Source organism: Pan paniscus, chromosome 6 (genome assembly GCF_029289425.2).
Source record: "Pan paniscus chromosome 6, NHGRI_mPanPan1-v2.0_pri, whole genome shotgun sequence".
NCBI classification, from domain to species: domain Eukaryota; kingdom Metazoa; phylum Chordata; class Mammalia; order Primates; family Hominidae; genus Pan; species Pan paniscus.
Genome location: NC_073255.2, coordinates 68,596,129 through 68,622,562, shown reverse-complemented (window position 1 = coordinate 68,622,562; position 26,434 = coordinate 68,596,129).

The following is a 26,434-nucleotide window of genomic DNA, read 5'->3' as shown; positions in this document are numbered from 1 at the left end:
CATTCCATTCCATTCCATTCCATTCCATTCCATTCCATTCGGGTTGATTGCTTTCCATTCCATTCCATTCCATTCCATTCCATTCCATTCGGGTTGATTCCATTCCATTCCATTCCATTCCATTCCATTCTTTTCCTTTCGGGTTGATTCCATTTGATTCCATTCCATTCCATTCCATTCCATTCCATTCCATTGCATTCCATTCCATTCGACTTGATTCCATTGCATTCCATTCCATTCCATTCCATTCCATTCCATACCACTCGGGTTGATTACATAACCTGCCATTCCATTCCATTCCATTCCATTCCTTTCCACTACATTCCATTCCATTCCTTTCGGGTTGATTTCATTCCATTCCATTCCATTCCATTCCATTCCATTCCATTCCATTCCATTCGGGTTGATTGCATTCCATTCCATTCCATTCCACTCCATTCCATTCCGGTTGATTCCATTCCATTCCATTCCATTCCATTCCATTCTTTTCCTTTCGGGTTGATTCCATTCCATTCCATTCCATTCCATTCCATTCCATTGCATTCCATTCCATTTCATTCCATTCCATTCCATTCGAGCTGATTCCATTGCATTCCATTCCATTCCATTCCATTCCATTCCATTCCATTAAATTCCATTCCATACCACTCGGGTTGATTCAATAACCTGCCATTCCATTCCATTCCATTCCATTCCGTTCCATTCCATTCCATTCCATTCCACTCCATTGCATTCGTGTTGATTTCATTCCATTCCATTCCATTCCATTCCATTCCATTCCATTTCATTCCATTCCATTCCATTCGACTTGATTCCATTGCATTCCATTCCATTCCATTGCATTTCATTCCATACCACTCTGGTTGATTACATAACCTGCCATTCCATTCCATTCCATTCCATTCCATTCCATTTCATTCCATTCCATTCCTTTCGGGTTGATTTCATTCCATTCCCTTCCATTCCATTCCATTCCATTCCATTCCATTCCATTCGGGTTGATTGCTTTCCATTCCATTCCATTCCATTCCATTCCATTCCATTCCGGTTGATTCCATTCCATTCCATTCCATTCCATTCCATTCCATTCCATTCCATTCCATTCCATTCGGGTTGATTCCATTTCATTCCATTCCATTCCATTCCATTCTTTTCCTTTCGGGTTGATTCCATTCCTTTCCACTCCATTCCATTCCATTCCATTCCATTCCATTCCATTCCATTCCATTCCATTTCATTCCATTCCATTCCATTCGACTTGATTCCATTGCATTCCATTCCATTCCATTCCACTCCATTCCATACCACTCTGGTTGATTACATAACCTGCCATTCCATTCCATTCCATTCCATTCCATTCCATTCCACTTCATTCCATTCCATTCCTTTCGGGTTGATTTCATTCCATTCCATTCCATTCCATTCCATTCCCTTCCATTCGGGTTGATTGCATTCCATTCCATTCCGTTCCACTCCATTCCATTCCGGTTGATTCCATTCCATTCCATTCCATTCCATTCGGGTTGATTCCATTCCATTCCATTCCATTCCATTCTTTTCCTTTCGGGTTTATTCCATTCCATTCCATTCCATTCCATTTCATTCCATTTCATTCCATTCCATTCCATTCGAGTTGATTCCATTGCATTCCATTCCATTCCATTCCATTCCATTCCATTCTATTCCATTCCATACCATTCGGGTTGACTCCATTCTATGCCACTCCATTCCATTCCATTCCATTCCATTCCATTCCATTCCATTCCACTCGGGTTTATTCCATTCCATTCCATTCCATTCCATTTCATTCCATTCCATTCCATTTCATTCCATTCCATTCCATTCCATTCCATTCCATTTCATTCCATTCCATTCCATTCCATTCCATTTCATTCCATTCCATTCCATTCGGGTTTATTCCATTCCATTCCATTCCATTTCATTCGATTACATACCACTCAGGCTGATTCCATAAGCTGCCATTCCATTCCATTCCATTCCATTCCATTCCATTCCATTCCATTCCATTCCATTCCATTCCATTCCATTTCATTCCATTCCATTCCTTTCGAGTTGATTTCATTGCATTCCATTCCATTCCATTCCATTCCATTCCATTCCATTCCTTTCGAGTTGATTTCATTGCATTCCATTCCATTCCATTCCATTCCATTCCATTCCATTCGGGTTTATTGCATTCCATTCCATTCCATTCCAATCCATTCGATTCCATTCCATTCCATTCCATTCCATTCCATTCCATTCCATTCGGGTTGATTCCATTCCATTTCATTTCATTCCATTGCATTCCATTCCGTTTGATTCCATTCCATTCCATTCCATTCGTGTTGATTGCATTCCATTCCATTCCATTCCATTCCATTGAGGTTGATTCCGTTCCATTCCATTCCATTCCATTCCATTCCATTACATTACATTCCAGTTGATTCCATTCCATTCCATTACATTACATTTGGGTTCATTCCATTCCATTCCATTCCTTTCCATTCCATTCCATTCCAATCTTTTCCTTTCGGGTTGATTCCATTCCATTCCATTCCATTGCATTCCATTCATTTCCATTCCGTTCCATTCCATTCCATTCGGGTTTATTCCATTCCATTCCATTCCATTCCATTCCATTCCATTCATTTGGGTTGATTCCATTGCATTCCATTCCATTCCATTCCATTCCATTCCATTCCATACCACTCGGGTTGATTCCATAACCTGCCATTCCATTCCATTCCATTCCATTCCATTCCATTCCATTCCATTCCATTCCATTCCTTTCGTGTTGATTACATTCCATTCCATTGCATTCCATTCCATTCCATTCCATTCGGGTTGATTGCATTCCATTCCATTCCAATCCATTCGATTCCATTCCATTCCATTCCAGTTGATTCCATTCCATTCCATTTCATTCCATTGCATTCCATTCGGTTTTATTCCATTCCATTCCATTCCATTCGTGTTGATTGCATTGCATTGCATTCCATTCCATTCCATTCGGGTTGATTCTGTTCCATTAAATTCCATTCCATTCCATTCCATTACATTACATTCCAGTTGATTCCATTCCATTCCATTCCATTCCATTACATTACATTCGGTTTGATTCCATTCCATTCCATTCCATTCCATTCCATTCCATTCCATTCTTTTTCTTTCAGGTTGATTCCATTCCATTCCATTCCATTCCTTTCCATTCCTTTCCATTCCATTCCATTCGTGTTGATTCCATTCCATTCCATTCCATTCGGGTTGATTCCATTCCATTCCATTCCATTCCATTCCGATTGATTCCATTGCATTCCACTCCATTCCATTCCATTCCATTCCATACCATTCGGGTTGATTCCATTCTATGCCATTCCATTACGTTCCATTCCATTCCATTCCATTCGGGTTGATTCCTTTCCATTCCATTCCATTCCATTTCATTCCATTCCTTTCCTTTCGGGTTGATTTCATTCCATTCCATTCCATTCCATTCCATTCCATTCCATTCGGGTTGATTGCATTCCGTTCCATTCCATTCCATTCCGATGCATTCGATTCCATTCCATTCCATTTCAGTTGATTCGATTCCATTCCATTTCATTCCATTGCATTCCATTCGGTTTGATTCCATTGCATTCCACTCCATTCCATTCCATTCCATTCCTTACCATTCGGGTTGATTCCATTCTATGCCATTCCATTCCATTCCATTGCATTCCATTCCATTCCATTCCATTCCAGTCCATTCCATTCCATTCCATTCCATTGCATTCCATTCCATTCCATTCCATTCCATTCCATACCATTCCATTCCATTCCATTCCATTCCATTTCATTCCATTCCATTCCATTCCATTCCATTCCATTCCATTCGGGTTGATTGCATTCCGCTCCATTCCATTCCATTCCGATGCATTCGATTCCATTCCATTCCATTCCAGTTGATTCGATTCCATTCCATTTCATTCCATTGCATTCCATTCGGTTTGATTCCATTCCATTCCATTCCATTCGTGTTGATTGCATTCCATTCCATTCCATTCCATTCCATTCCATTACATTAAATTACATTCCAGTTGATTCCATTCCATTCCATTCCATTACATTCTGGTTGATTCCATTCCATTCCATTCCATTGCGTTGCATTCCATTCCATTCCATTCCATTCCATTGCATTCGGGTTGATTCCATTCCATTCCATTCCATTCCATACCACTCGGGTTGATTACATAACCTGCCATTCCATTCCATTCCATTCCATTCCTTTCCACTACATTCCATTCCATTCCTTTCGGGTTGATTTCATTCCATTCCATTCCATTCCATTCCATTCCATTCCATTCCATTCGGGTTGATTGCATTCCATTCCATTCCATTCCACTCCATTCCATTCCGGTTGATTCCATTCCATTCCATTCCATTCCATTCCATTCTTTTCCTTTCGGGTTGATTCCATTCCATTCCATTCCATTCCATTCCATTCCATTGCATTCCATTCCATTTCATTCCATTCCATTCCATTCGAGCTGATTCCATTGCATTCCATTCCATTCCATTCCATTCCATTCCATTCCATTAAATTCCATTCCATACCACTCGGGTTGATTCAATAACCTGCCATTCCATTCCATTCCATTCCATTCCGTTCCATTCCATTCCATTCCATTCCACTCCATTGCATTCGTGTTGATTTCATTCCATTCCATTCCATTCCATTCCATTCCATTCCATTTCATTCCATTCCATTCCATTCGACTTGATTCCATTGCATTCCATTCCATTCCATTGCATTTCATTCCATACCACTCTGGTTGATTACATAACCTGCCATTCCATTCCATTCCATTCCATTCCATTCCATTTCATTCCATTCCATTCCTTTCGGGTTGATTTCATTCCATTCCCTTCCATTCCATTCCATTCCATTCCATTCCATTCCATTCGGGTTGATTGCTTTCCATTCCATTCCATTCCATTCCATTCCATTCCATTCCGGTTGATTCCATTCCATTCCATTCCATTCCATTCCATTCCATTCCATTCCATTCCATTCCATTCGGGTTGATTCCATTTCATTCCATTCCATTCCATTCCATTCTTTTCCTTTCGGGTTGATTCCATTCCTTTCCACTCCATTCCATTCCATTCCATTCCATTCCATTCCATTCCATTCCATTCCATTTCATTCCATTCCATTCCATTCGACTTGATTCCATTGCATTCCATTCCATTCCATTCCACTCCATTCCATACCACTCTGGTTGATTACATAACCTGCCATTCCATTCCATTCCATTCCATTCCATTCCATTCCACTTCATTCCATTCCATTCCTTTCGGGTTGATTTCATTCCATTCCATTCCATTCCATTCCATTCCCTTCCATTCGGGTTGATTGCATTCCATTCCATTCCGTTCCACTCCATTCCATTCCGGTTGATTCCATTCCATTCCATTCCATTCCATTCGGGTTGATTCCATTCCATTCCATTCAATTCCATTCTTTTCCTTTCGGGTTTATTCCATTCCATTCCATTCCATTCCATTTCATTCCATTTCATTCCATTCCATTCCATTCGAGTTGATTCCATTGCATTCCATTCCATTCCATTCGATTCCATTCTATTCCATTCCATACCATTCGGGTTGACTCCATTCTATGCCACTCCATTCCATTCCATTCCATTCCATTCCATTCCATTCCATTCCACTCGGGTTTATTCCATTCCATTCCATTCCATTCCATTTCATTCCATTCCATTCCATTCCATTCCATTCCATTTCATTCCATTCCATTCCATTCCATTCCATTTCATTCCATTCCATTCCATTCGGGTTTATTCCATTCCATTCCATTCCATTTCATTCGATTACATACCACTCAGGCTGATTCCATAAGCTGCCATTCCATTCCATTCCATTCCATTCCATTCCATTCCATTCCATTCCATTCCATTCCATTCCATTCCATTTCATTCCATTCCATTCCTTTCGAGTTGATTTCATTGCATTCCATTCCATTCCATTCCATTCCATTCCATTCCATTCGGGTTTATTGCATTCCATTCCATTCCATTCCAATCCATTCGATTCCATTCCATTCCATTCCATTCCATTCCATTCCATTCGGGTTGATTCCATTCCATTTCATTTCATTCCATTGCATTCCATTCCGTTTGATTCCATTCCATTCCATTCCATTCGTGTTGATTGCATTCCATTCCATTCCATTCCATTCCATTGAGGTTGATTCCGTTCCATTCCATTCCATTCCATTCCATTCCATTACATTACATTCCAGTTGATTCCATTCCATTCCATTACATTACATTTGGGTTCATTCCATTCCATTCCATTCCTTTCCATTCCATTCCATTCCAATCTTTTCCTTTCGGGTTGATTCCATTCCATTCCATTCCATTGCATTCCATTCATTTCCATTCCGTTCCATTCCATTCCATTCGGGTTTATTCCATTCCATTCCATTCCATTCCATTCCATTCCATTCCATTCCATTCATTTGGGTTGATTCCATTGCATTCCATTCCATTCCATTCCATTCCATTCCATTCCATTCCATACCACTCGGGTTGATTCCATAACCTGCCATTCCATTCCATTCCATTCCATTCCATTCCATTCCATTCCATTCCTTTCGTGTTGATTTCATTCCATTCCATTGCATTCCATTCCATTCCATTCCATTCGGGTTGATTGCATTCCATTACATTCCAATCCATTCGATTCCATTCCATTCCATTCCAGTTGATTCCATTCCATTCCATTTCATTCCATTGCATTCCATTCGGTTTTATTCCATTCCATTCCATTCCATTCGTGTTGATTGCATTGCATTGCATTCCATTCCATTCCATTCGGGTTGATTCTGTTCCATTAAATTCCATTCCATTCCATTCCATTACATTACATTCCAGTTGATTCCATTCCATTCCATTCCATTCCATTACATTACATTCGGTTTGATTCCATTCCATTCCATTCCATTCCATTCCATTCCATTCCATTCTTTTTCTTTCAGGTTGATTCCATTCCATTCCATTCCATTCCTTTCCATTCCTTTCCATTCCATTCCATTCGTGTTGATTCCATTCCATTCCATTCCATTCGGGTTGATTCCATTCCATTCCATTCCATTCCATTCCGATTGATTCCATTGCATTCCACTCCATTCCATTCCATTCCATTCCATACCATTCGGGTTGATTCCATTCTATGCCATTCCATTACGTTCCATTCCATTCCATTCCATTCGGGTTGATTCCTTTCCATTCCATTCCATTCCATTTCATTCCATTCCTTTCCTTTCGGGTTGATTTCATTCCATTCCATTCCATTCCATTCCATTCCATTCCATTGGGGTTGATTGCATTCCGTTCCATTCCATTCCATTCCGATGCATTCGATTCCATTCCATTCCATTTCAGTTGATTCGATTCCATTCCATTTCATTCCATTGCATTCCATTCGGTTTGATTCCATTGCATTCCACTCCATTCCATTCCATTCCATTCCTTACCATTCGGGTTGATTCCATTCTATGCCATTCCATTCCATTCCATTGCATTCCATTCCATTCCATTCCATTCCAGTCCATTCCATTCCATTCCATTCCATTGCATTCCATTCCATTCCATTCCATTCCAGTCCATTCCATTCCATTCCATTCCATTCCATTCCATTTCATTCCATTCCATTCCATTCCATTCCATTCCATTCCATTCGGGTTGATTGCATTCCGCTCCATTCCATTCCATTCCGATGCATTCGATTCCATTCCATTCCATTCCAGTTGATTCGATTCCATTCCATTTCATTCCATTGCATTCCATTCGGTTTGATTCCATTCCATTCCATTCCATTCGTGTTGATTGCATTCCATTCCATTCCATTCCATTCCATTCCATTACATTAAATTACATTCCAGTTGATTCCATTCCATTCCATTACATTACATTCTGGTTGATTCCATTCCATTCCATTCCATTGCGTTGCATTCCATTCCATTCCATTCCATTCCATTGCATTCGGGTTGATTCCATTCCATTCCATTCCATTCCATTCCATTCGGGTTGATTCTATTCCATACCATTCCATTCCATTCCAATCCATTCAATTCCATTCCATTCGGGTTGATTCCGTTCCATTCCAATCCATTCCGTTCCATTCCATTCCATTACATTCCATTGCATTCTGGTTGATTCCACTCTATTCCACTCTATTCCATTCTGTTCTGTTTGATTCTATTCCATTCCATTGCATTCCATTCCATTTAACTCCATTCCGGTTGATTCCATTCCGTTCCATTTCATTCCATTCCATTCCATTCGGGTTGATTCCATTACAGTCCATTCCATTCCATTCCATTCCATTCCAGTTGATTCCATTCCATTCCATTCCATTCCATTCCTATCCAGTTGATTCCATTACATTCCATTGCATTCCAATCAATTCCATTTCATTTCATTCCATTCCATTCCAGTGGATTCCATTCCATTCCATTCCATTCCATTCCATTCGGTTTGATTCCATTCCATTCCATTCCATTCCATTCCATTCCATTCCACTCGGGTTGATTGCATTCCATTCCTTTCCATTCCATTCAATTCCAGTCCATTCCATTCCATTCCATTCCATTGCATTCGCCTTGATGCCATTCCATTCCATTCCATTCCATTCCATTCCATTCCATTCCATTCCATTCGTGTTGATTCCATTCCATTCCATTCCAATCCATTCCATTCCATTTCATTCGGGTTGATTCCATTCCATTCCATTCCATTCCATTCCATACCATTCGGGTTGATTCCATTCTATGCCATTCCATTCCATTCCATTCCATTCCATTCCATTCCATTCGGGTTGATTCCTTTCCATTCCATTCCATTCGCTTCCATTCCATTTCATTCCTTTCCATTCCATTCGTGTTGATTCCATTCCATTCCATTCCATTCCAATCCATTCCATTCCATACCACTCGGGTTGATTCCATAACCTGCCATTCCATTCCATTCCATTCCATTTCATTCCATTCCATTCCATTCCATTCCATTTCATTCCATTCCATTCCATTCCATTCCATTTCATTCCATTCCATTCCATTCGACTTGATTCCATTCCATTCCATTCCATTCCATTCCATTCCATTCCATACCACTCGGGTTGATTACATAACCTGCCATTCCTTTCAATTCCATTCCATTCCATTCCACTTCATTCCATTCCATTCCTTTCGGGTTGATTTCATTCCATTCCATTCCATTCCATTCCATTCCAATCCATTCCATTCCATTCCATTCGGGTTGATTGCATGCCATTCCATTCCATTCCACTCCATTCCATTCCGGTTGATTCCATTCCATTCCATTCCATTCCATTCCATTCCATTCGGGTTCATTCCATTCCATTCCATTCCATTCCATTCCATTCTTTTCCGTTCGGGTTTATTTCAGGTTGATTCCATTCCATTCCATTCCATTCCATTCCATTCCATTCCATTCCATTCCTTTCCATTCCTTTCCATTCCATTCCATTCGGGTTTATTCCATTCCATTCCATTCCATTCCATTCCATTCCATTCCATTCCATTCCATTCCATTTGGGTTGATTCCATTCCATTCCATTCCATTCCATTCCATTCCATTCCATTCCATTCCATTCCATTCCATTCGGGTTGATTCCATTCCATTCCATTCCATTCCATTCCGATTGATTCCATTGCATTCCATTCCATTCCATTCCATTCCATTCGGGTTGATTCCCTTCCATTCCATTCCATTCGCTTCCATTCCATTTCATTCCATTCCATTCCATTCCATTCGGGTTGATTCCATTCCATTCCATTCCATTCCATTCCATTCCATTCCATTCCATTCCATTCCATTCCATTCGGGTTGATTCCATTTCATTCCATTCCATTCCATTCCATTCCATTCTTTTCCTTTCGGGTTGATTCCATTCCATTCCATTCCATTCCATTCCATTCCATTCCATTCCATTGCATTCCACTTCATTCCATTCCATTCCATTCGACTTGATTCCATTGCATTCCATTCCATTCCATTCCACTCCATTCCATACCACTCTGGTTGATTACATAACTTGCCATTCCATTCCATTCCATTCCATTCCATTCCATTCCACTTCATTCCTTTCCATTCCTTTCGGGTTGATTCCATTCCATTCCATTCCATTCCATTCCATTCCATTCCATTCCATTCCATTCCATTCGTGTTGATTCCATTCCATTCCATTCCATTCGGGTTGATTCCATTCCATTCCATTCCATTCCATTCCATTCCATTCCATTCCGATTGATTCCATTGCATTCCATTCCATTCCATTCCATACCATTCGGGTTGATTCCATTCTATGCCATTCCATTCCGTTCCATTCCATTCCATTCCATTCGGGTTGATTTCATTCCATACCATTCCATTCCATTCCATTCCATTCCATTCCATTCCATTCCATTTCATTCCATTCCATTCCATTCGGGTTGATTGCATTCCATTCCATTCCATTCCATTCCATTCCATTCCATTCGGGTTGATTGCATTCCGTTCCATTCCATTCCATTCCGATGCATTCGATTCCATTCCATTCCATTTCAGTTGATTCGATTCCATTCCATTTCATTTCATTGCATTCCATTCGGTTTGATTCCATTCCATTCCATTCCATTCGTGTTGATTGCATTCCATTCCATTCCATTCCATTCCATTCCATTCCATTACATTCCAGTTGATTCCATTCCATTCCATACCATTCCATTCCATTACATTCTGGTTGATTCCATTCCATTCCATTCCATTGCGTTGCATTCCATTCCATTCCATTCCATTCCATTGCATTCGGGTTGATTCCATTCCATTCCATTCCATTCCATTCCATTCCATTCGGGTTGATTCTATTCCATACCATTCCATTCCATTCCAATCCATTCAATTCCATTCCATTCGGGTTGATTCCGTTCCATTCCAATCCATTCCGTTCTATTCCATTCCATTACATTCCATTGCATTCTGGTTGATTCCACTCTATTCCACTCCATTCCATTCTGTTCTGTTTGATTCTATTCCATTCCATTGCATTCCATTCCATTTAACTCCATTCCGGTTGATTCCATTCCGTTCCATTTCATTGCATTCCATTCCATTCGGGTTGATTCCATTGCAGTCCATTCCATTCCATTCTATTCCATTCCAGTTGATTCCATTCCATTCCATTCCGGTTCATTCCATTACATTCCATTCCATTCCAATCAATTCCATTTCATTCCATTCCATTCCAGTGGATTCCATTCCATTCCATTCCATTCCATTCCATTCCATTCCATTCGGGTTGATACCATTCCGTTCCTTTCCATTCCATTCCATTCCAATCTATTCCATTCCATTCCATTCCATTGCATTCTCCTTGATTCCATTCCATTCCATTCCATTCGTTTCCATTCCATTCGGGTTGATTCTATTCCATTCCATTCCATTCCATTCCATTCCAATCCATTCCATTCCATTTCATTCGGGTTGATTCCATTCCATTCCATTCCATTCCATTCCATTCCATTCCATTCTGATTGATTCCATTCCATTCCATTCCATTCCATACCATTCGGGTTGATTCCATTCTATGCCATTCCATTCCATTCCATTCCATTCCATTCCATTCGGGTTGATTCCCTTCCATTCCATTCCATTCGCTTCCATTCCATTTCATTCCATTCCATTCCATTCGGGTTGATTCCATTCCATTCCATTCCATTCCATTCCATTCCTCTCCATTCGGGTTGATTGCATTCCGTTCCATTCCATTCCATTCCGATGCATTCGATTCCATTCCATTCCATTTCAGTTGATTCGATTCCATTCCATTTCATTTCATTGCATTCCATTCGGTTTGATTCCATTCCATTCCATTCCATTCGTGTTGATTGCATTCCATTCCATTCCATTCCATTCCATTCTGATTGATTCCATTCCATTCCATTCCATTCCATACCATTCGGGTTGATTCCATTCTATGCCATTCCATTCCATTCCATTCCATTCCATTCCATTCGGGTTGATTCCCTTCCATTCCATTCCATTCGCTTCCATTCCATTTCATTCCATTCCATTCCATTCGGGTTGATTCCATTCCATTCCATTCCATTCCATTCCATTCCATTCCATTCCATTCCATTCGGGTTGATTCCATTTCATTCCATTCCATTCCACTCCATTCCATACCACTCTGGTTGATTACATAACCTGCCATTCCATTCCATTCCATTCCAATCCATTCCATTCCACTTCATTTCTTTCCATTCCTTTCGGGTTGATTTCATTCCATTCCATTCCATTCCATTCCCTTCCATTCGGGTTGATTGCATTCCATTCCATTCCATTCCACTCCATTCCATTCCGGTTGATTCCATTCCATTCCATTCCATTCCATTCCATTCCATTCCATTCGGGTTGATTCCATTCCATTCCATTCCATTCCATTCCATTCCATTCCATTCTTTTCCTTTCGGGTTTATTCCATTCCATTCCATTCCATTCCATTCCATTCCATTCCATTCTTTTCCTTTCGGGTTTATTCCATTCCATTCCATTCCATTCCATTCCATTTCATTCCATTCCATTCCATTCGAGTTGATTCCATTCCATTCCATTCCATTCCATTCCATTCCATTCCATACCATTCGGGTTGACTCCATTCTATGCCATTCCATTCCATTCCATTCCATTCCATTCCATTCCATTCCATTCGGGTTTATTCCATTCCATTCCATTCCATTTCATTCGATTACATACCACTCGGGTTGATTCCATAACCTGCCATTCCATTCCATTCCATTCCATTCCATTCGGGTTGATTGCATTGCATTCCATTCCATTCCATTCCATTCGGGTTGATTCTGTTCCATTAAATTCCATTCCATTCCATTCCATTACATTACATTCCAGTTGATTCCATTCCATTCCATTCCATTACATTACATTCGGTTTGATTCCATTCCATTCCATTCCATTCCATTCCATTCCATTCCATTCCATTCCATTCCATTCTTTTTCTTTCAGGTTGATTCCATTCCATTCCATTCCATTCCATTCCATTCCATTCCATTCCTTTCCATTCCTTTCCATTCCATTCCATTCGGGTTTATTCCATTCCATTCCATTCCATTCCATTCCATTCCATTCCATTCCATTCCATTTGGGTTGATTCCATTCCATTCCATTCCATTCCATTCCATTCCATTCCATTCCATTCGTGTTGATTCCATTCCATTCCATTCCATTCGGGTTGATTCCATTCCATTCCATTCCATTCCGATTGATTCCATTGCATTCCATTCCATTCCATTCCATACCATTCCGGTTGATTCCATTCTATGCCATTCCATTCCGTTCCATTCCATTCCATTCCATTCGGGTTGATTCCTTTCCATTCCATTCCATTTCATTCCATTCCATTCTATTCCATTCCATTTCATTCCATTCCATTCCATTCGGGTTGATTGCATTCCATTCCATTCCATTCCATTCCATTCCATTCCATTCCATTCAGGTTGATTGCATTCCGTTCCATTCCATTCCATTCCGATGCATTCGATTCCATTCCATTCCATTTCAGTTGATTCGATTCCATTCCATTTCATTCCATTGCATTCCATTCGGTTTGATTCCATTCCATTCCATTCCATTCGTGTTGATTGCATTCCATTCCATTCCATTCCATTCCATTCCATTCCATTCCATTCCATTCCATTACATTCCAGTTGATTCCATTCCATTCCATTCCATTCCATTCCATTCCATTACATTCTGGTTGATTCCATTCCATTCCATTCCATTGCGTTGCATTCCATTCCATTCCATTCCATTCCATTGCATTCGGGTTGATTCCATTCCATTCCATTCCATTCCATTCCATTCGGGTTGATTCTATTCCATACCATTCCATTCCATTCCAATCCATTCAATTCCATTCCATTCGGGTTGATTCCGTTCCATTCCAATCCATTCCGTTCCATTCCATTCCATTACATTCCATTGCATTCTGGTTGATTCCACTGTATTCCACTCCATTCCATTCGGTTCTGTTTGATTCTATTCCATTCCATTGCATTCCATTCCATTTAACTCCATTCCGGTTGATTCCATTCCGTTCCATTTCATTCCATTCCATTCCATTCGGGTTGATTCCATTGCAGTCCATTCCATTCCATTCCATTCCATTCCAGTTGATTCCATTCCATTCCATTCCGGTTCATTCCATTACATTCCATTCCATTCCAATCAATTCCATTTCATTCCATTCCATTCCAGTGGATTCCATTCCATTCCATTCCATTCCATTCCATTCCATTCCATTCGGGTTGATTCCATTCCGTTCCTTTCCATTCCATTCCATTCCAATCTATTCCATTCCATTCCATTCCATTGCATTCGCCTTGATTCCATTCCATTCCATTCCATTCGTTTCCATTCCATTCGGGTTGATTCTATTCCATTCCATTCCATTCCATTCCATTCCAATCCATTCCATTCCATTTCATTCGGGTTGATTCCATTCCATTCCATTCCATTCCATTCCATTCCATTCCATTCTGATTGATTCCATTCCATTCCATTCCATTCCATACCATTCGGGTTGATTCCATTCTATGCCATTCCATTGCATTCCATTCCATTCCATTCCATTCGGGTTGATTCCCTTCCATTCCATTCCATTCGCTTCCATTTCATTTCATTCCATTCCATTCCATTCGGGTTGATTCCATTCCATTCCATTCCATTCCATTCCATTCCATTCCATTCCATTCGGGTTGATTCCATTTCATTCCATTCCATTCCATTCCATTCCATTCTTTTCCTTTCGGGTTGATTCCATTCCATTCCATTCCATTCCATTCCATTGCATTCCACTTCATTCCATTCCATTCCATTCGACTTGATTCCATTGCATTCCATTCCATTCCATTCCACTCCATTCCATACCACTCTGGTTGATTACATAACCTGCCATTCCATTCCATTCCATTCCATTCCATTCCACTTCATTCCATTCCATTCCTTTCGGGTTGATTCCATTCCATTCCATTCCATTCCATTCCATTCCATTCCATTCCATTCCATTCCATTCCATTCCATTCCGATTGATTCCATTGCATTCCATTCCATTCCATTCCATACCATTCGGGTTGATTCCATTCTATGCCATTCCATTCCGTTCCATTCCATTCCATTCCATTCGGGTTGATTCCTTTCCATTCCATTCCATTCCACTCCATTCCATTCCATTCCATTTCATTCCATTCCATTCCATTCGGGTTGATTGCATTCCATTCCATTCCATTCTATTCCATTCCATTCCATTCGGGCTGATTGCATTCCGTTCCATTCCATTCCATTCCGATGCATTCGATTCCATTCCATTCCATTTCAGTTGATTCGATTCCATTCCATTTCATTCCATTGCATTCCATTCGGTTTGATTCCATTCCATTCCATTCCATTCGTGTTGATTGCATTCCATTCCATTCCATTCCATTCCATTCCATTCCATTCCATTCCATTACATTACATTACATTCCAGTTGATTCCATTCCATTTCATTCCATTCCATTCCATTACATTCTGGTTGATTCCATTCCATTCCATTCCATCGCGTTGCATTCCATTCCATTCCATTCCATTCCATTCCATTCCATTCCATTGCATTCGGGTTGATTCCATTCCATTCCATTCCATTCCATTCCATTTCATTCGGGTTGATTCTAGTCCATACCATTCCATTCCATTCCAATCCATTCAATTCCATTCCATTCGGGTTGATTCCGTTCCATTCCATTCCATTACATTCCATTGCATTCTGGTTGATTCCACTCTATTCCACTCCATTCCATTCTGTTCTGTTTGATTCTATTCCATTCCATTGCATTCCATTCCATTTAACTCCATTCCGGTTGAATCCATTCCGTTCCATTTCATTCCATTCCATTCCATTCGGGTTGATTCCATTGCAGTCCATTCCATTCCATTCCATTCCATTCCAGTTGATTCCATTCCATTCCATTCCGGTTCATTCCATTATATTCCATTCCATTCCAATCAATTCCATTTCATTCCATTCCATTCCAGTGGATTACATTCCATTCCATTCCATTCCATTCCATTCCATTCGGGTTGATTCCATTCCGTTCCTTTCCATTCCATTCCATTCCAATCTATTCCATTCCATTCCATTCCATTGCATTCGCCTTGATTCCATTCCATTCCATTCCATTCGTTTCCATTCCATTCGGGTTGATTCTATTGCATTCCAATCCATTCCATTCCATTCCAATCCATTCCATTCCATTTCATTCGGGTGGATTCCATTCCATTCCATTCCATTCCATTCCATTCCATTCCATTCTGATTGATTCCATTCCATTCCATTCCATTCCATACCATTCGGGTTGATTACATTCTATGCCATTCCATTCCATTCCATTCCATTCCATTCGGGTTGATTCCCTTCCATTCCATTCCATTCGCTTCCATTCCATTTCATTCCATTCCATTCCATTCGGGTTGATTCCATTCCATTCCATTCCATTCCATTCCATTCCATTCCATTCCATTCGTGTTGATTCCATTTCATTCCATTCCATTCCATTCCATTCCATTCTTTTCCTTTCGGGTTGATTCCATTCCATTCCATTCCATTCCATTCCATTCCATTGCATTCCACTTCATTCCATTCCATTCCATTCGACTTGATTCCATTGCATTCCATTCCATTCCATTCCACTCCATTCCATACCACTCTGGTTGATTACATAACCTGCCATTCCATTCCATTCCATTCCATTCCATTCCATTCCATTCCACTTCATTCCATTCCATTCCAGTGGATTGCATTCCATTCCATTCCATTCCACTCCATTCCATTCCGGTTGATTCCATTCCATTCCATTCCATTCCATTCCATTCCCTTCGGGTTGATTCCATTCCATTCCATTCCATTCCATTACATTCCATTACATTCTTTTCCTTTCGGGTTTATTCCATTCCATTCCATTCCATTCCATTCCATTTCATTCCATTCCATTCCATTCGAGTTGATTCCATTGCATTCCATTCCATTCCATTCCAGTCCATTCTATTCCATTCCATACCATTCGGGTTGACTCCATTCTATGCCATTCCATTCCATTCCATTCCATTCCATTCCATTCCATTCCATTCGGGTTTATTCCATTCCATTCCATTCCATTTCATTCGATTACATACCACTCGGGTTGATTCCATAACCTGCCATTCCATTCCATTCCATTCCATTCCATTCCATTCCATTCCATTCCATTCCATTCCATTCCATTTCATTCCATTCCATTCTTTTCGAGTTGATTTCATTCCATTCCATTCCATTCCATTCCATTCCATTCCATTCCATTCCATTCGGGTTGATTGCATTCCATTCCATTCCATTCCATTCCAATCCATTCGATTCCATTCCATTCCATTCCATTCCATTTGGGTTGATTCCATTCCATTCCATTCCATTCCATTCCAGTTGATTCCATTCCATTTCATTTCATTCCATTGCATTCCATTCCGTTTGATTCCATTCCATTCCATTCCATTCGTGTTGATTGCATTCCATTCCATTCCATTCAGGTTGATTCCGTTCCATTCCATTCCATTCCATTCCATTCCATTACATTCCACTTGATTCCATTCCATTACATTGCATTACATTACATTCGGGTTGATTCCATTCCATTCCTTTCCATTCCATTCCATTCTTTTCCTTTCGGGTTGATTCCATTCCATTCCATTCCATTGCATTCCATTCCTTTCCATTCCGTTCCATTCCATTCCATTCGGGTTTATTCCATTCCATTCCATTCCATTCCATTCCATTCCATTCCATTTGGGTTGATTCCATTCCATTCCATTCCATTCCATTCCATTCCATTCGTGTTGACTCCATTCCATTCCATTCCATTTCATTCGGGTTGATTCCATTCCATTCCATTCCATTCCATTCCATTCCATTCCATTCCATTCCATTCCATTCCATTCGGGTTGATTCCATTCTATGCCATTCTATTCCATTCCATTCCATTGCATTCCATTGCATTCGGGTTGATTCCTTTCCATTCCATTCCATTCCATTCCATTCCATACCACTCGGGTTGATTCAATAACCTGCCATTCCATTCCATTCCATTCCATTCCATTCCATTCCATTCCATTCCATTTCATTCCATTCCATTCCTTTCGGGCTGATTTCATTCCATTCCATTCCATTCCATTCCATTCCATTCGGGTTGATTGCATTCCATTCCATTCCAATCCATTCGATTCCATTCCATTCCATTCCAGTTGATTCCATTCCATTCCATTTCATTCCATTGCATTCCTTTCGGTTTGATTCCATTCCATTCCATTCCATTCGTGTTGATTGCATTCCATTCCATTCCATTGCATTGCATTCGGGTTGATTCCGTTCCATTCCCTTCCATTCCATTCCATTCCATTACATTTCAGTTGATTCCATTCCATTCCATTCCATTCCATTCCATTCCATTACATTACATTCCAGTTGATTCCATTCCATTCCATTCCATTCCATTCCATTCCATTCCATTCCATTACATTACATTCTGGTTGATTCCATTCTATTCCATTCCATTGCGTTGCATTCCATTCCATTCCATTCCATTCCATTGCATTCGGATTGATTCCATTCCATTCCATTCCATTCCATTCCATTCGGGTTGATTCTATTCCATACCATTCCATTCCATTCCAATCCATTCAATTCCATTCCATTCCATTACATTCCATTGCATTCTGGTTGATTCCACTCTATTCCACTCCATTCCATTCTGTTCTGTTTGATTCTATTCCATTCCATTGCATTCCATTCCATTTAACTCCATTCCGGTTGATTCCATTCCGTTCCATTCCATTCCATTCCATTCCAGTTGATTCCATTCCATTCCATTCCGGTTGATTCCATTACATTCCATTCCATTCCAATCAATTCCATTTCATTCCATTCTATTCCAGTGGATTCCATTCCATTCCATTCCATTCCATTCCATTCCATTCGGGTTGATTCCATTCCGTTCCTTTCCATTCCATTCCATTCCAATCTATTCCATTCCATTCCATTCCATTGCATTCGCCTTGATTCCATTCCATTCCATTCCATTCGTTTCCATTCCATTCGGGTAGATTTTATTCCATTCCATTCCATTCCATTCCATTCCAATCCATTCCATTCCATTTCATTCGGGTTGATTCCATTCCATTCCATTCCATTCCATTCCATTGCATTCCATTCTGATTGATTCCATTCCATTCCATTCCATTCCATACCATTCGGGTTGATTCCATTCTATGCCATTCCATTCCATTCCATTCCATTCCATTCCATTCGGGTTGATTCCCTTCCATTCCATTCCATTCGCTTCCATTCCATTTCATTCCATTCCATTCCATTCGGGTTGATTCCATTCCATTCCATTCCATTCCATTCCATTCCATTCCATTCCATTCGGGTTGATTCCATTTCATTCCATTCCATTCCATTCCATTCCATTCTTTTCCTTTTGGGTTGATTCCATTCCATTCCATTCCATTCCATTCCATTCCATTGCATTCCACTTCATTCCATTCCATTCCATTAGACTTGATTCCATTGCATTCCATTCCATTCCATTCCACTACATTCCATACCACTCTGGTTGATTACATAACCTGCCATTCCATTCCATTCCATTCCACTTCATTCCATTCCATTCCTTTCGGGTTGATTTCATTCCATTCCATTCCATTCCATTCCATTCCCTTCCATTCGGGTTGATTGCATTCCATTCCATTCCATTCCACTCCATTCCATTCCGGTTGATTCCATTCCATTCCATTCCATTCCATTCGGGTTGATTCCATTCCATTCCATTCCATTCCATTCCATTCCATTCCATTCTTTTCCTTTCGGGTTTATTCCATTCCATTCCATTCCATTTCATTCCATTCCATTCCATTCGAGTTGATTCCATTGCATTCCATTCCATTCCATTCCATTCCATTCCATTCCATTCCATACCATTCGGGTTGACTCCATTCTATGCCATTCCATTCCATTCCATTCCATTCCATTCCATTCCATTCCATTCCATTCCATTCCATTCGGGTTTATTCCATTCCATTCCATTCCATTTCATTCGATTACATACCACTCGGGTTGATTCCACAACCTGCCATTCCATTCCATTCCATTCCATTCCATTTAATTCCATTCCATTCCATTACATTACATTCCATTCCATTTCATTCCATTCCATTCCTTTCGAGTTGATTTCATTCCATTCCATTCCATTCCATTCCATTCCATTCCATTCCATTCGGGTTGACTGCATTCCATTCCATTCCATTCCATTCCAATCCATTCGATTCCATTCCATTCCATTCCATTCCATTTGGGATGATTCCATTCCATTCCATTCCATTCCATTCCAGTTGATTCCATTCCATTTCATTTCATTCCATTGCATTCCATTCCGTTTGATTCCATTCCATTCCATTCCATTCGTGTTGATTGCATTCCATTCCATTCCATTCAGGTTGATTCCGTTCCATTCCATTCCATTCCATTCCATTCCATTACATTCCAGTTGATTCCATTCCATTACATTACATTACATTACATTCGGGTTGATTCCATTCCATTCCATTCCATTCCATTCCATTCTTCTCCTTTCGGGTTGATTCCATTCCATTCCATTCCATTGCATTCCATTCCTTTCCATTCTGTTCCATTCCATTCCATTCGGGTTTATTCCATTCCATTCCATTCCATTCCATTCCATTCCATTCCATTCCATTCCATTCCATTCCATTTGGGTTCATTCCATTCCATTCCATTCCATTCCATTCCATTCCATTCCATTCCATTCCATTCGTGTTGATTCCATTACATTCCATTCCATTCCATTCGGGTTGATTCCATTCCATTCCATTCCATTCCATTCCATTCCATACCACTCGGGTTGATTCAATAACCTGCCATTCCATTCCATTCCATTCCATTCCATTCCATTTCATTCCATTCCATTCCTTTCGGGCTGATTTCATTCCATTCCATTCCATTCCATTCCATTCCATTCGGGTTGATTGCATTCCATTCCATTCCAATCCATTCGATTCCATTCCATTCCATTCCAGTTGATTCCATTCCATTCCATTTCATTCCATTGCATTCCTTTCGGTTTGATTCCATTCCATTCCATTCCATTCGTGTTGATTGCATTCCTTTCCATTCCATTGCATTGCATTCGGGTTGATTCCGTTCCATTCCCTTCCATTCCATTCCATTCCATTACATTTCAGTTGATTCCATTCCATTCCATTCCATTCCATTCCATTCCATTACATTCGGGTTGATTCCATTCCATTCCATTCCATTCCGTTCCATTCGATTCCATTCCATTCCATTCCATTCCATTCCATTCCATTCCATTCGGGTTGATTCTATTCCATACCATTCCATTCCATTCCAATCCATTCAATTCCATTCCATTCGGGTTGATTCCGTTCCATTCCAATCCATTCCGTTCCATTCCATTCCATTACATTCCATTGCATTCTGGTTGATTCCACTCTATTCCACTCCATTCCATTCTGTTCTGTTTGATTCTATTCCATTCCATTGCATTCCATTCCATTTCACTCCATTCCGGTTGATTCCATTCCGTTCCATTTCATTCCATTCCATTCCATTCGGGTTGATTCCATTGCAGTCCATTCCATTCCATTCCATTCCATTCCAGTTGATTCCATTCCATTCCATTCCGGTTCATTCCATTACATTCCATTCCATTCCAATCAATTCCATTTCATTCCATTCCATTCCAGTGGATTCCATTCCATTCCATTCCATTCCATTCCATACCATTCGGGTTGATTCCATTCCGTTCCTTTCCATTCCATTCCATTCCAATCTATTCCATTCCATTCCATTCCATTGCATTCGCCTTGATTCCATTCCATTCCATTCCATTCGTTTCCATTCCATTCGGGTTGATTCTATTCCATTCCATTCCATTCCATTCCATTCCAATCCATTCCATTCCATTTCATTCGGGTTGATTCCATTCCATTCCATTCCATTCCATTCCATTCCATTCCATTCCATTCTGATTGATTCCATTCCATTCCATTCCATTCCATACCATTCGGGTTGATTCCATTCTATGCCATTCCATTCCATTCCATTCCATTTCATTCCATTCCATTCGGGTTGATTCCCTTCCATTCCATTCCATTCGCTTCCATTCCATTTCATTCCATTCCATTCCATTCGGGTTGATTCCATTCCATTCCATTCCATTCCATTCCATTCCATTCCATTCCATTCCATTCGGGTTGATTCCATTTCATTCCATTCCATTCCATTCCATTCCATTCCATTCTTTTCCTTTCGGGTTGATTCCATTCCATTCCATTCCATTCCATTCCATTCCATTGCATTCCACTTCATTCCATTCCATTCCATTCGACTTGATTCCATTGCATTCCATTCCATTCCATTCCACTCCATTCCATACCACTCTGGTAGATTACATAACCTGCCATTCCATTCCATTCCATTCCATTCCATTCCATTCCATTCCATTCCACTTCATTCCATTCCATTCCTTTCGGGTTGATTTCATTCCATTCCATTCCATTCCATTCCATTCCCTTCCATTCGGGTTGATTGCATTCCATTCCATTCCATTCCACTCCATTCCATTCCGGTTGATTCCATTCCATTCCATTCCATTCCATTCCATTCCCTTCGGGTTGATTCCATTCCATTCCATTCCATTCCATTCCATTCCATTCCATTCTTTTCCTTTCGGGTTTATTCCATTCCATTCCATTCCATTCCATTCCATTTCATTCCATTCCATTCCATTCGAGTTGATTCCATTGCATTCCATTCCATTCCATTCCAGTCCATTCCATTCCATTCCATACCATTCGGGTTGACTCCATTCTATGCCATTCCATTCCATTCCATTCCATTCCATTCCATTCCATTCCATTACATTCGGGTTTATTCCATTCCATACCATTCCATTTCATTCGATTACATACCACTCAGGTTGATTCCATAACCTGCCATTCCATTCCATTCCATTCCATTCCATTCCATTCCATTACATTCCATTCCATTTCATTCCATTCAATTCTTTTCGAGTTGATTTCATTCCATTCCATTCCATTCCATTCCATTCCATTCCATTCGGGTTGATTGCATTCCATTCCATTCCATTCCATTCCAATCCATTCGATTCCATTCCATTCCATTCCATTCCATTTGGGTTGATTCCATTCCATTCCATTCCATTCCATTCCAGTTGATTCCATTCCATTTCATTTCATTCCATTGCATTCCATTCCGTTTGATTCCATTCCATTCCATTCCATTCGTGTTGATTGCATTCCATTCCATTCCATTCAGGTTGATTCCGTTCCATTCCATTCCATTCCATTCCATTCCATTCCAGTTGATTCCATTCCATTACATTGCATTACATTACATTCGGGTTGATTCCATTCCATTCCATTCCATTCCATTCCATTCTTTTCCTTTCGGGTTGATTCCATTCCATTCCATTCCATTGCATTCCATTCCTTTCCATTCCGTTCCATTCCATTCCATTCGGGTTTATTCCATTCCATTCCATTCCATTCCATTCCATTCCATTCCATTCCATTTGGGTTGATTCCATTCCATTCCATTCCATTCCATTCCATTCCATTCCATTCCATTCCATTCGTGTTGATTCCATTCCATTCCATTCCATTTCATTCGGGTTGATTCCATTCCATTCCATTCCATTCCATTCCATTCCGATTGATTCCATTCCATTCCATTCCATTCCATTCCATTCCATTCCATTCCATACCATTCGGGTTGATTCCATTCTATGCCATTCTATTCCATTCCATTCCATTGCATTCCATTGCATTCGGGTTGATTCCTTTCCATTCCATTCCATTCCATTCCATTCCATACCACTCGGGTTGATTCAATAACCTGCCATTCCATTCCATTCCATTCCATTCCATTCCATTTTATTCCATTCCATTCCTTTCGGGCTGATTTCATTCCATTCCTTTCCATTCCATTCCATTCCATTCGGGTTGATTGCATTCCATTCCATTCCAATCCATTCGATTCCATTCCATTCCATTCCAGTTGATTCCATTCCATTCCATTTCATTCCATTGCATTCCTTTCGGTTTGATTCCATTCCATTCCATTCCATTCGTGTTGATTGCATTCCATTCCATTCCATTGCATTGCATTCGGGTTGATTCCGTTCCATTCCCTTCCATTCCATTCCATTCAATTACATTTCAGTTGATTCCATTCCATTCCATTCCATTCCATTCCATTCCATTCCATTCCATTCCATACCATTCGGGTTGATTCCATTCTATGCCATTCCATTCCATTCCATTCCATTGCATTCCATTGCATTCGGGTTGATTCCATTCCATTCCATTCCATTCCATTCCATTCCATTAAATTCCATTCCATTCCATTCGGGTTGATTCCATTCCATTCCATTCCATTCCATTCCATTTCATTCCATTCCATTCCATTCGGGTTGATTCCATTCCATTCCATTCCATTCCATTCCATTCCATTCCATTCCATTCCATTCCATTCCATACCACTCGGGTTGATTCAATAACCTGCCATTCCATTCCATTCCATTCCATTCCATTCCATTCCATTCCATTTCATTCCATTCCATTCCTTTCGGGCTGATTTCATTCCATTCCATTCCATTCCATTCCATTCCATTCCATTCGGTTTGATTCCATTCCATTCCATTCCATTCCATTCCATTCCATTCCACTCGGGTTGATTGCATTCCATTCCTTTCCATTCCATTCAATTCCAATCCATTCCATTCCATTCCATTCCATTGCATTCGCCTTGATGGCATTCCATTCCATTCCATTCCATTCCATTCCATTCGTGTTGATTCCATTCCATTCCATTCCATTTCATTTCATTCGGGTTGATTCCATTCCATTCCATTCCATTCCATACCATTCGGGTTGATTCCATTCTATGCCATTCCATTCCATTCCATTCCATTCCATTACATTCGGGTTGATTCCATTCCATTCCATTCCATTCCAATGCATTCCATTCCATACCACTCGGGTTGATTCCATAACCTGCCATTCCATTCCATTCCATTCCATTTCATTCCATTCCATTCCATTCCATTCCATTCCATTCCATTCCATTTCATTCCATTCCATGCCATTCCATTCCATCAAATTTCATTCCATTCCATTCCATTCGACTTGATTTCATTCCATTCCATTCCATTCCGTTCCATTCCATTCCATTCCATACCACTCGGGTGGATTACATAACCTGCCATTCCTTTCCATTCCATTCCATTCCATTCCACTTCATTCCATTCCATTCCTTTCGGGTTGATTTCATTCCATTCCATTCCATTCCATTCCATTCCGGTTGATTGCATTCCATTCCATTCCATTCCATTCCATTCCATTCCATTCCATTCCATTCCATTCCGGTTGATTCCATTCCATTCCATTCCATTCCATTCCATTCCATTCCATTCGGGTTGATTCCATTCCATTCCATTCCATTCCATTCCATTCTTTTCCTTTCGGGTTGATTCCATTCCATTCCATTCCATTCCATTCCATTCCATTCCATTCCATTTCATTCCATTCCATTCCATTCGAGTTGATTCCATTGCATTCCATTCCATTCCATTCCATTCCATTCCATTCCATTCCATACCACTCGGGTTGATTCCATAACCTGCCATTCCATTCCATTCCATTCCATTCCATTCCGTTCCATTCCATTCCATTCCTTTCGTGTTGATTTCATTCCATTCCATTGCATTCCATTCCATTCCATTCCATTCGGGTTGATTGCATTCCATTCAATTCCAATCCATTCGATTCCATTCCATTCCATTCCAGTTGATTCCATTCCATTCCATTTCATTCCATTGCATTCCATTCGGTTTTATTCCGTTCCATTCCATTCCATTCGTGTTGATTGCATTGCATTCCATTCCATTCCATTCCATTCGGGTTGATTCTGTTCCATTCCATTCCATTCCATTCCATTCCATTCCATTCCATTCCATTTGGGTTGATTCCATTCCATTCCATTCCATTTCATTCCATTCCATTCCTTTCCATTCCTTTCCATTCCATTCCATTCGGGTTTATTCCATTCCATTCCATTCCATTCCATTCCATTCCATTCCATTCCATTCCATTCCATTTGGGTTGATTCCATTCCATTCCATTCCATTCCATTCCATTCGTGTTGATTCCATTCCATTCCATTC